The sequence below is a fragment of the Hibiscus syriacus genome, unplaced genomic scaffold, assembly GCF_006381635.1.
Source record: "Hibiscus syriacus cultivar Baekdansim isolate YM2019G1 unplaced genomic scaffold, ASM638163v2 tig00112281_pilon, whole genome shotgun sequence".
Taxonomy (NCBI): Eukaryota; Viridiplantae; Streptophyta; class Magnoliopsida; order Malvales; family Malvaceae; genus Hibiscus; species Hibiscus syriacus.
Window position 1 is genome coordinate 1220280 of NW_024063292.1, and position 13133 is coordinate 1233412.

Genomic DNA, 13133 nt, shown 5'->3' on the forward strand with positions numbered 1-13133 from the left:
TTTTCAGTTACATTTTTTTCTTGTTGGTAAATGTGTTGCATCAATGATTATCTGTAACTTTAGCTGATGTTGTGAAACAAATACATCATGTGATGATTGATGGTGCGATGATCAACGTGGAAGCATGACTTGATAAGAAAAGAAAAGAAAACTAATAAATAAAAAAATCTAAAAAAATAAAAATAAAATAATAAAATAAAAATATAAACTAGTTAGGCTTGAGTTCATAGAACCATATCAAGGTAATGTGCTAGGTATATTACAACACAATTACATGCTCCAACATTCCTCCAAGTGTGCTTGTCTTGTTCCCTCGATAATGCCAACATCATAACATTAAGCTTCTTCATTGTTGTTCAATGGGTTGAATACATTGAATATAATTTGTTGGTCATTTAGACGCATTGTAAGTTTTTCTTTGTGGACATCAATAAATGTTCGTGTTGTAGCAAGGAAAGGTCTACCTAGTATTATTGACACATCCTTGTCAATTACATATTCCAAGAAAATGAAGTCTCTTAAAAGATGAACTTGTCCAATTGTACTAGCACATTCTCTATTTTCCATTTGGGATGAGCAATGGATTGGTCAAGAAATTGTAATGCAACAGTTGTGTTTGTTGCTTCAATCCCAAATTTCTTAAAAATATACAAAGGTATTAAGTTAATGTTGGAACCTAAATTACACAACGCTCTAGCAATGAATGATTACCAATAGTAAAAGGAATAATAAATATCCCCATATCTTTAAACTTTAATGGCAATCTTCGCGTGATAATCGTGGTATGTCCTTCTTTGAGTGCAACCGTTTTGAACTCACCAGTGCCATGTTTCTTGGAAAACACTTCTTTCATGAACTTAATATAATACGACATTTGTTCCAATGCATTAATCAATGAGATGTTGATCCTTATTTACCTTAGCACATCAAGTGACTTTTTAAATTGTTGGTCCTCCTTGGTGTTTTGAAATCGTTGAGGGAATAGAGATGGTGGCCTTCATTTAGGTTGTAGTGACAATTGTGGTGGCATCATAGGTGGTAGTGTTGTTGGCATTGCTCGTGGCAATGGCTTAGAATTACTACACTGGCTAACATCCTTTGTCACAACATCAATGTTGGGTGGCTCAATCTCTACTTCTAGCTTCTTGCCTTTAACTTGTTGCCTAAGTCTCGCATCCTCTTTCTTTTTGAGCTAATCATTCTTCTCAAGTTGGAGTTTATTGCTCATTGTGACGACTTTGCAATGTTGGTTACAAGTAACTTTAGTGTCACTTGGCAATACTTCTTGGCATGGTGTTCACCACATTATCCAACTATCCCATTTAATTCTTAAATGCTCTTAACAATGTTGTCTAGCTTTGAATGTTAACAAAATTCCTTCAGATATGCTTCATCAGCAGAGACTCAAGTAATGTCAATGTTGAGTCTTTGTTGAAAGTTTACTCTTGATAGTTCTACTGGTTGTTGCATTATTGTGGTTGCATTAATTAATGATGCGTATGTTGATATGGCAGCATCGATTGTTGTTGTGCATACTGTTGTTGCGACTGATGTTGTGGATGTGTATTCTCAAAATATAGATTCAAAGATTCATTAAAGCATGTTACATCTTGACTTTGATGACATTCCTCAAAAGTATTGGTAGCATCATTGTTCAATACTGTAGCGTTGTGTCTACTCGACATAATTCTTTTATTAGGATATTGATAGTCATTATTGTAGATTCTTTCAAGTATTTCATAGGTTTCGTTGTAAGACTTATCCAGCAATGCTTCATTGGCAGATGCATTGTAATAATTCTTGTTTACATGTTAAGACCATTGTAGAATATATTCATTTGTGTCCAATGCTGAAAATCATGCATAGGGCATTTTCACAGTAAATCTTTAAATCACTCCCAAACTTCAGATAAATTCTCATCTTCCAATTGCTTAAAAGATGTGATGTCATTCCTCAATCAAGCATTCATGTTGGGAGGATTAAATTGTACCAAAAACTTTTAGGCAAGCTTATTCCATGATGTTATAACTCTAGGCAGCAACAAGCTAAGCCACACCTTGGCTTTTTCATGAAGAGACTAGGGGAAAATTTCAGCTTTAATACTTCCTCGAGCACCCCTTGTTGTACAAAAGAGTCGCACACTTCCTTGAATTCTCTAAGGTGTTCTCTAGGATCCTCGATAATTGAACCACTATATTGTACCATACACTACAACATTCAGATCATTACGGGCTTCGGCTCAAAATGGGCATTATGAAGGGTTGATCGATGATGCCAGGATTTAGATCATTTAAGGTCGAAACAACATGCTCTCAGATTGGCCTGTTGCGATCACCGATGTTGTAGTAATTTTGTGACATAAAAATATTTTGTAAATGAGGTACACCATATTGAGCTAGGTTTAGTTGTTGTTGATGTTATTGCCTCATTTGGTGGATAGTTCGCTCGATTTTCAGATCAAATGATTCTAAGTCCTCGATGTTGTTGCGTGTGATGCAATAGCAACGCTACGCTAAAAAAAGTTCCTAAAAACTAAAATAAACAAAGTTAGTGAAAACAAAGAAAATAATTCTAATGCAATACCATTACTCCTCAACAACGACGCCAAAAACTTGATGCTACGAAATTGTTACATTATTCAACGCATGAGCAAGTGTCATAAACCAAATAATAAAGTGGAAAGTTTAAGAGTTTCGAGTATTGAACCCACATAGAGCAAATAATTACATCTTATAATTATTGATTCTTTGTAAAAGATAGGTTTGGAATGAAATAGTGATATGTTTATAGAAAAGGTAAAATTTCATAATATTAAAGGCAAGGAATGCAATATCAAATAGGAGAGAAAATATACCACTGGACCAATGAATGTTGTTGTCATCTGATAGTTTCTAATATGATTATGTTATGGCAATATGATTATATGTTGTGCAAAGATTAACACATTAATCCCCTTTCAGGAATTAAACATTTAACTAATAGAAAATAATTTTTCACTAACCTCATTAATCAAACCATTAACAAACAACGACAATCGGTAGTATATATCTTTATATACTTAAAATCACTTTCACAAATATCGATGTTGTAAATAAGTAGCATGCAACCTTAATGATTTATATCTAAAAAAACCCAAGATTGACGTATATAAAGATATTTCTATTTGTAAGAATATCAAATGAAGTTTCAACACATAAAAATATTGTTTCAAGAAAAAATCATAAAACAAACATTTCATCAAACACCTTATGTTCAAATCCAAACAACACCATAAAAATTAAAACATTAAAACTAAACAAAGTTTCTTCCCTCTTTCAAGTAAAGACACTAAGAAGCTTTAACCCTGAATGGTCATTACTGCTACGACGACGTTGATGCTCTAGTTGCTGCTATACTTTCCAACAAATTCAAATCTCCATGGCCGGTGAAGGAAAGAAAAAAATAAAATAGACATGAAGAAAGGTTGAAGAAGGGTGTGAAAAGTGTAAAATGAGGCCTTATTTATAATCCTTAAAGGTTAAAGCATATACCAATAAGGTGGAAGAAGGGTGTGAAAAGTGTGAAATGAGGCCTTATTTATAATCCTTAAAGGTCAAAGCATATACCAATAGGAAAAATATGATTTTTCTATATTTCCATCCATTTTACAGTTGTATTGGACATATGTTCAATTCTATAATTTTCTAAAACTGTATGTTAAGTCATTAGTTGCTACAAATGCAGCTCATCAATCCAATACAACATCAGTACGCAACAACATCTACAACATCAATAATGTTATAGCATTAGCGTACCAAATTGCAAAAAAAATATCATAAAATAATACAAAAATATAAACTCACTCCCAATGTACAAATGATTTAAAATATGATAAAATAAACCTAATATGATCCCAATGATGCTAGAGTTCAAGCTTAACCTAGGTAAAAAGGTCCTAAAAGATAACTCTTTTGGAGAGTTATCAATTAGCCTTGTTACAATTATATGAATCTTGTGGAAATGATGCTAAAGCAAAAAAATGAAGTAGAAAGTTTAGCTACTCTTCAAAGTTTTGAATTCTTACATGGAATGGTTATTTGGTATGATATTTTATTTGCTATCAAAATGGTAAGTAAGAAATTGCGATCTAAATCAATTTGCATTGATACTACTATAGAATAGTTGAAAAATGTAATTTTATATTTTGAAAACTATAGAAATAAGGGGTTCCTAGTATAAATATTGCTAAAAGTCTTGTATTGGATATGACCATAGTGTCATTTTTTTGACTAAGCGACATATTTTTAGAAAAAGATAATTTTATAAGAATTATCATGATGAAGAAATGCAATCAACAGATGAGTCTTTTATAATTAATTATTATTGTTATTGTTATTGATATGATGCTTTATTCTTTGAAAGATAGAGTTGAGTAACTTACAATTTTTGAAAATTATTTTATATTTTTAATTGATTTTATAACGTTGAAGTTATTGGATGATAATAAATAAATATAATGTTATAATAGTTTTAATATTATTTTTCTCATAATAATTTGTCGGATGCTGATGTAAATAATTTTTTTTCTAAAATGAAAGTTTTGCAATTGACTTTATCAAATATGTTCATGTCAGCGATTGAAATTCTTGAGTTTATTAAAGCTACAGATTGTTATCATAATATTTCAATTGTTTATCGAATCTTATTAACAATGCCGATGACAGTAGGATCCGTGGAAATAAGTTTTTAAAAGCTAAAATTATTGAAAAATTTGAGGTCAACAATATCATAAGATATATTGAATGGGCTAGTAATGTTATGTATTGAGAAAAAAATGTAACACATTAATCTGATATGACTCAAGATCGACCTATTAGAATGTCACAAGATACCACTATAGTGGGCAATCCTAAAAATATCCTTTAAAACCTTTGTAAAACATCATTAAAAGACCATTCAATAAAATATAAATCCAACATAAGTAGTTACGTTTACAAGGGGACCTCCCAAAATACAAATATAAAAAAATAATACAAATAAGAGTTTAAAATAGAGTTACGACTCAAGTACAAGAAGGTCTATGAATAATACATGCCCTTGATAACTCCGTAAAAAGACTATATTTTAGGTCTTTTTACTTAAGTTATTGATTGTCTAAAAGACATTGACATGGCATTTTAGCTGAATATAGTTTCATTTAGGACATATTTTTCATGTAGTGGATAAGCTTTGCCGAGGTAAAGTTTATTTGATTAAACTGATGATGTTAATGAGAAAGGTTGTTTGTTGATTATGATGATGCAGAAAATGACTGAGGAAGAATTTATTTGCCGAAACAAATTAATTTTCTAGGGCCAGTGGAACACAAAAGGCGAAGAGAGTGAGGAATATATTTTTCTTTCCAAGGCAAGATTTATCTTGCAAGTCTGACGTGGATATGATGAACTGCTGACGTCACATGGCCAGTTGTCCAATCTACCTCATGTGCAATCAAGTCCCTAAGATTATGACAACAACCAGCTGCCTTTCCATTTATAGCTTGGACAAGAAAACTCGAGTATTTAGGGAATATTTAATGATGTGAAACCCTAGGAAAATTCCATTAATAAATACCCAGTCATAGCCACCAAAAAGGAAGGACGGGGAGAATCATACAGAGAAAATACCCTAGGTTTGGAAAAAAGGTGGTCGCGACGTCCTTTTTTTCACCATCCCTACTCATCCGTCCTTGGTACACTCCATAGCTAGGCTTCATCGGGGTGGCGGTCAGGCCCTCGAGAGAGCTCGTGCACTAGAGCAGTTATGGTGGTGGTTTGATGTCACGATAGAGCTTTGTTCTAGGAGTGTTTCTTCCTTTTGTTCTTCATGTTTTATTTTTCTAAGGGCTTGTACTTAATGAATATTTTTGGGATGATGTTAACCACACCATAAACTGTTTTATTTGGTGTTGGGAATGCTTGGATGATATTTTATTTTACCGTTAATGAATGATTAAGTATGTTTTTGTTAAGTGTTGTTTTGTTCACTGTTTTAACCTTTTGCCTTGACACTGTTAGAGCTTCGAGAGATTGCCTAGAGCCTAGGTGAAATATTTCTAGACCTTGTAAGAGCTTTTGAGAGATTTTCGTTTTTCTAGAAATATAATCTTAGATTCGAGAGAATTAAGATAGATCTACGTGAACAATGGAGTGGATCCGGGATGGTGATGTTCTAATCTGCCTACCTTAGAGATAAGGAGAGTGTTTCAATCGACTAAAAGAGATAAATGCTGGAGTAGGATAGACAATGACTATAGTTCACGCTGAGGGGTATTGCCATAACAATAGTCTAACAAACCAAGGGTTATAGCTCACAGCAAGTAGTATTTCCATAGTAACCGTCTAAGAATACTCAGTAATCCTGTCTGGCAGCCTAAGCATAGCATACTGAATCATTCTTAGCATAAAATAACTTCTCGCCATAGAAAAACCAAACTAAGTGCTTCGTTAGAAGTCTGATTGTGTTAGCTTTCCAGTTTATTTATAGAGTTTTGATATTTTTAGCCTTGACAGCTTTTATTTGTTTACATTTGCATATTTTTCTTGCCTCAATAAAACAATTATGCTCACTTCACTTTACAATTTTTCTTGCCTTGGCCATACTTTTTTTCTATCTGTTCATACCATTTCCATTGCATATTTTCCTTGTTTATATTATTAGACTTAGATACTTAGGATTAGTTAGTGACACATATTCCTAGCTGTAGAAATCTTTTAAAAGCCCTCCAATCCCTGTGGAGACGATAACTCACTCACTACTATATTACTTGCATCGATTGTGTACACTTACACAGATTTGTTTGCCTTATCATATACATTTACAAGCGATCAAGTTTTTGGCGCCGTTGCCGGGGATTGGCAATTGGCGTTTTTAAAAGTTTTGTTATAGCATTATCTTGTTTCTTTATTATTATATTTTTATGGATTTATTCGCTATTTTTGTTTACCCTTTTCAAGTGTTGTGTGGTTGCATAACTTGTAAAAGTCCCAAGGAACTATTATCTCATTTTGAACCCGAGATTGAAAAAATTTCTGCCAAATAAGATATGTTCAAGGAACTCAAAAAGATATATACGAAGTTCAAAATAAAGTAGAGGAACCTGAAGAATTAAATGCCACAACAAATAAAAATGCAAAGAATGTTGAAAGAGCACGAACCATTAGAGATCACTTAGTTCCCACCTTGGACAGTTTGGTGTTGTAAGAGCACGATGTATGCACCACCAAAGCAAGTGACCTGGGAATTATTCCTGGAAGCCTTCAAGAACAAGTATGTGGGTGAATAGTTTAGACGAGCAATGCTATTAAAGTTCCTTAATCTGAAGCAAGGTGATCGAGTTGTACATGAATTAGAGTCTGAGTACAATAAGTTGAGTTGTTTTGCTACTGAACTTGTTCCAAATGACAAGGTAAGATGTGATTGGTTCATAGAGGTTTTGAGGTCAAATTTGAAAGAGATGATGTTGGCCTTGAACTTGCTGAGTCTACAAGAAGTCATAAACAGAGCCAAAGCTATTGAAAGAGCTCAAGAGGAGACGTTAGCTATAGAGTAGAGTGTACAAATGGGGAAAAGAGTGGGAATGCCTTCCACTTCCATCATGTTAAAAGAGGCAAAGGCTCGAGTTCCAAATATACTGATGGAGATAGTTTTGTAGCAACTTCACAGAAAAATAGACAATCTCAGTCTTTTGCTGCTAGCTCGGGTAGAGCATTTGGGGAGAGAATTCCATGTCAAACATGTGGTAAATTTCATAGTAGAGCATGCAGACTTCTCAGTGGAGCTTGTTTCCAATGTGGTGAGACTGGTCACTTTGCTCGAAATTGTCCTAAGAAATCTTGGGACAATTCGGTGCAATTTGAAAGATCGGTGGCAACCTCAAATAGAAGCAGAAAAAGGGGTAGATCCAGGGGACAAACAGATTCAATGAAAAGACAAGAGACTTGGGGAGTCACTAGAATTTACAATATTAAGACTAATGAGGATTGGGATGATCCTTAAATTATAACAGGTATTTTCCATCTTTTTGATGAGTCTGTATTTGTTTTAATTGATCCTGGTTCTACACACTCATACATCTGTACCAAATTGGTTAAAATTAGAGGAATCTCATTAAAACCAATTGTGAGTGAGATAATAGAGATAAACCCCATCAGTGCAAGAATAACTAGAGTATGTAGAAAATGCCCTATAAAGATCCAAGAGATTGTGTTTCCGACAAACTTGATAGAGTTGCCCTTCAATGAATTTGAAATTAGTTTAGGCATGGATTGGTTGTCTTCAAATTATGGATGGGTAGAATGTCGTAAAAAACACTTGTTTCTAAAGGATGCCGAAGGTTCAGAAATTGTAGTGATCAACGAAAGAGCGAAATCACCGTCAAATGTAATATCAGCAAGAACGACAAAGAAAATGATGTCGAAATGATGTATAGCTTTTCTAGCCAATGTGATAGATATTCGAATTCTAGAGGTTAGAGTAATTGATATTTCCACGGTTAGAGAATTTTCGAACGTTTTTCCCAAGAATTTAAGGGATTGCCTCCATATCGTGAGGTAGAATTCAGGATTGAGGTTTAACCAGGTATTGAACCTGTTTCTATGGCTCCATATAGAATGGCTCTGATTGAATTGAGAGAATTAAAAGCCCAACTATAAGAATTAATCGAAAAAGGGTTTGTAAGACCTAGTGTTTCTCTTTGGGGGAGCACAGTGATGTTTGTGAAAAAGAATGACGAGTCTATGCGATTATGTATCGATTACCGTCAGTTAAATAAAGTCACAACAAAGAACAAGTATCCTCTTCCGAGGATTGATGATTTGTTTGATCAATTGAAAGTAGAAGGGGTGTTTTCTAAGATAGATCTAAGGTCGGGGTACCATCAACTAAAGATTAAAGAGGATGATATTTCAAAGACAGATTTTCAGACTCGGTATGGGCACTATGAATTTGTAGTGATGCCACTCCTAATTCACCTGTGGAATTCATGGACTTGATGAACCAAGTATTATAACCGTACTTGTATCAATTCTTGGTTTTCCTAATGCTCATTTTTGAGTAGTTCTTCAGACACTTCACGAGAAGAAGTTGTATGACAAATTGTCAAAGTACGAATTTTGGTTAGCCGAAGTTACTTTCCTTGGTCACATAGTCTCTATAGAAGGCATAAGAGTAGATCCAAGAAAGATCCAAGCTATAGTTGATTGGCAACCTCCAAAGAATGTTTTTGAGGTTCAAAGTTTTTTTTGTTGGTTATTATAGAGGTTTGTGAAGAACTTCTCAATGTTAGCTTTGCCGCTAACTAAATTGTTATGAAATGATATTCAATTTGTTTGGATGAAGAAATGTCAAGACAGTTTTGAAAGGCTCAAGAGGATAATAACAGAACCTGAGGCAGGTAAAGACTATGTTGTTTTCAGTGATGCATCCCATAATGGACTGGGGTATGTGCTGATGCAAGATGGAAAAGTTGTGGCTTATGCCTCAAGACAGTTGAAGAATCATGAGAAAAATTATCTGACAAACGATTTAGAATTGACAGCCATTGTGCCTGCATTGAAAATATGGCGTCATTTTATTGTATGGGGAACAGTGCCATATTTATACGGATCATAAGATTCTAAAGTGCTTGTTGACTAAGAAAGAACTGAACTTGAGGCAAAGAAGATGGATCGAGCTTTTAAAGGATTATGATATAATTATTTATTATCATCCCGGAAATGTGAATGTAGTAGCTGATGCACTGAGCCGAAAGATTTTTGCCTCTCTACAGGCTCTGGATGCGCACATGTCATTAAAAAAATATGGTGCCTTGATTGTTCAGTTTAAGTTAAAGATGATTTTTTGGATCGGATAAAAGAGATACAAGGTCAAGATGAGAAATTCTAGGCGAGAATGACACAAGTTGAAAAGAAAGAGACCAAAGATTTCGAAATAAGAGACAAAGGATGTTTATATTGTCGGGGAAGACTTTGCATACCCGATAATGAAAAATTGAAGGAAGACATTCTTTATGAAGCGCATTATAGCCCCTTGACGATGCATCCAGGTGGGAATAAGTTGTATCAGGATTTAAAAAGTCGTCATTGGTGGCCTGGTATGAAAAGAGTTGTATCAGAGTTTGTGGCAAAATGATTGACGTGTCAGCAAGTGAAAGATGAACATCAAGTACCCTTCGGACTGCTTCAACCGATATCCATTCCTGAGTGGAAGTGGAGCGAGTTACTATGGATTTTGTTTCGGAGCTACCTTTATCGCCAGTCAAAAAGGACTTCATATGGGTAATTGTAGATCAATTAACTAAGACAGCTCATTTTATTCCCGTTCGAGTAGATTACTCAATGGATAAGTATGTGACGTTGTATATTAAAGAATAGTCAGACTGCATGAGTGCCTATATCAATAGTATCTAATCTGGATCCAAGGTTTACTTCAAGATTCTGGAAGTCATTACATGAGGCATTCAGGACTCGATTGAACATCATCACAACTTTTCATCCATAGACAATGAGAAGTCAGAACGAGCTATCCAGATACTTGAGGATATACTAAGGGCATGTGTGATTGAGTTTAAATTATTATGGGAAATGTATTTTCCTTTAGCTGAATTTGCATATAATAACAATTACCAATCGATTATTAAGATGGCTCCGTATAAAGCCCTGTATGGGAGAAAGTGTCGAACACCATTAAATTGGTTTGAATTAAAAGACTGAGACCTAGTTGGGCCAGAATTGATTAAAGAAATGAAGGAGAAAGTAAAGATTATTCAGGGTAATTTAAAAACAGCCTCCGATCGGCATAAATCTTATGCTGATTTGAAAAGAAAAGAAATCGAATTTCAAGTGGGAGATAAAGTATTTCTGAATGTGTCGCCTTGGAAGAAAGTTTTGAGATTTGGGCGCAAAAGAAAGCTGAGACCGAGATTCATTGGACCTTATAAGATCTTGAAAAGGGTCGGACCAGTAGTATATCAATTAGCTTTGCCTCCGGATATGGATAAGATCCACAATGTTTTTCACGTATCTATGCTCATAAGATACCGATCAGATCCGTCTCACATTATCACACTAGATAAGATAGAGATCAGATTAGATTTAACTTATGAAGAAGAACCAGTGCGGATCATGGCTAGAGAAATCAAGGAATTACGCAACAAAAAGACTCTTTTAGTTAAAGTACTCTGGCAAAATCATAAGGTTGAAGAAGCTACTTGGAAAAGAGATGAGGACATAAGAATGCAGTTTCCATACCTCTTCGTTCCAGGTATTTATATAAATTTGAGGATGAATTTTCTTAAGAGAAGAATTATAATACCCCAAATATCATATCAAAGACTATATTGAAAAGATTTGAAAATTTAAGATTTATTTGAATAAGGGTAAAATATGAGAAAATGATTTGGAATAGTGTTTAGAATAATTTGTATCATTAGATAAATTAAGAGGGCACTTTGGTCTTTTAAAAGGGTGAATGAATTTAAAAATATATCCTTATTAAGGATTTTAAATAGGGGAAAAGAGGAAAGTAAAGTATTTATATTCTTCTTATTCTTCTCCTTCACGTGAGTAGTGTTTTCCTCCATGGTATAAGGTAAACTTTCATTATATAGTTATATCTTTAAATTATGGGTTGCTTTAGTAACATTAAGTGATATGTGAGCTTGAGAGATTAAAACTAAGTGGTGGATGTTTTATAGGAGATTTAAAGAAATGAGTTTTTAAATGACATGTTGATATATGTGTTTTGATTGAGGTTTATTAGTAAAATTGACTTGTCAAAGGATTGAACAAGAGATTAGAAGCATGAGATATGATTAAAAACATGTTTAGAAAAATGGTATGATTCTTGAGTTGAGATGTTCCATGAAGATGTTAAATGTTAAAGGTGGCAAAATGAAGTAAAGTTAGTTGGGTTAAGTAAAGAGAAGTTAAATAGTATTTTTAGAGGTAAAAGTATAAGATTAGAGGGGAAAATTAAGTGAAATTCGAGCTGAAAAATGGTAATTCTAGGCAATGGTATCAGTGCTTATAGAACAATACTGATACTATAGGTGTAAATAGGTAGAAATGGGAAGAACAATATCAGTACCGATGCAAGGGGTATCGATACTGATAAGGTATTGATACTAGAAAAGGGAAGTATCGATACCATGGATCCATAATGTAAAAATGGTATCGATACTGAAAATAAGTATCGGTGCCATAGTATAGTAGTATCGGTGCCATAGTATAGTTGTATCGATATTGAGAGAAGGGTATTGATACCAGGAAACATAGAGTATAGAAATGATATCCATACTAAAAGGGGTATCAGTACCATAATATAGAAGTATCGGTACTAGGGTAGTAGTACTAATACTATTGAGCTTGGAATGGCAAAAGAGGTTGAAATTGTTATAGAAATTGAAATAATAATATTTTTAATATTCTTAAAGTAAAATGTTTAGGAGTATACTAACATTGGTATGTTATGTGTACTTAATGGATACTTTTCTAGATCGTAACCTAGCTCCTAGATCTAGTAAAAAAAAGGGAAAGATAAAGTTGTTGATTAGCCAGATGTCTCTACACCTTATTAACGGGGGTTACCAGGTGAGTACCTTATTGTAAGTATTTGAGATGAAAAACATTCAAATTGGAATGTTTAAATTTATATATGTTTTATAATATTGACTATGTTATCTTTATATGTATGGAAAGAGTATTATAAATGAGCTTTAGAGTATGATCTGCTCTAAACCGAATTCATAACTAAAATGTATGAAATGATGTATTAAGGCATGAAAGGATGCATTAAGGCATGAAAGGATGCCATAATTATAATGCATGAACAGATGCATTAAGGAATGAAAGGATGCCATAACTAAAATGCATGAAATGTTGCATTAAGGCATGAAAGGATGCCATAACTAAAATGCATGAAAGGATGTATTAAGGCATGGAAGGATGCCATAATTATAATGCATGAACAGATGCATTAAGGCATGAAAGAATGCCATAAATAAAATGCATGAAAGGATGCTTTAAGGCATGAAAGGATGCCATAAATAAAATGCATGAAAAGATGCATTAAGGAAAAAAGGATGCCATAATTATAATGCATGAACGAATGCATTC

The 13133-nt window shown here is 33.7% G+C and overlaps 1 non-coding gene across 1 annotated transcript; it reads left to right on the forward strand.

Annotated features, from left to right (window-relative positions):
- Positions 1-1853: 1853 nt before the first annotated feature.
- Positions 1854-1960, forward strand: LOC120177129. The gene has a single exon (XR_005521381.1). It is a non-coding gene; the product is annotated as a small nucleolar RNA R71 (small nucleolar RNA).
- The last annotated feature ends 11173 nt before the right edge of the window (positions 1961-13133 follow it).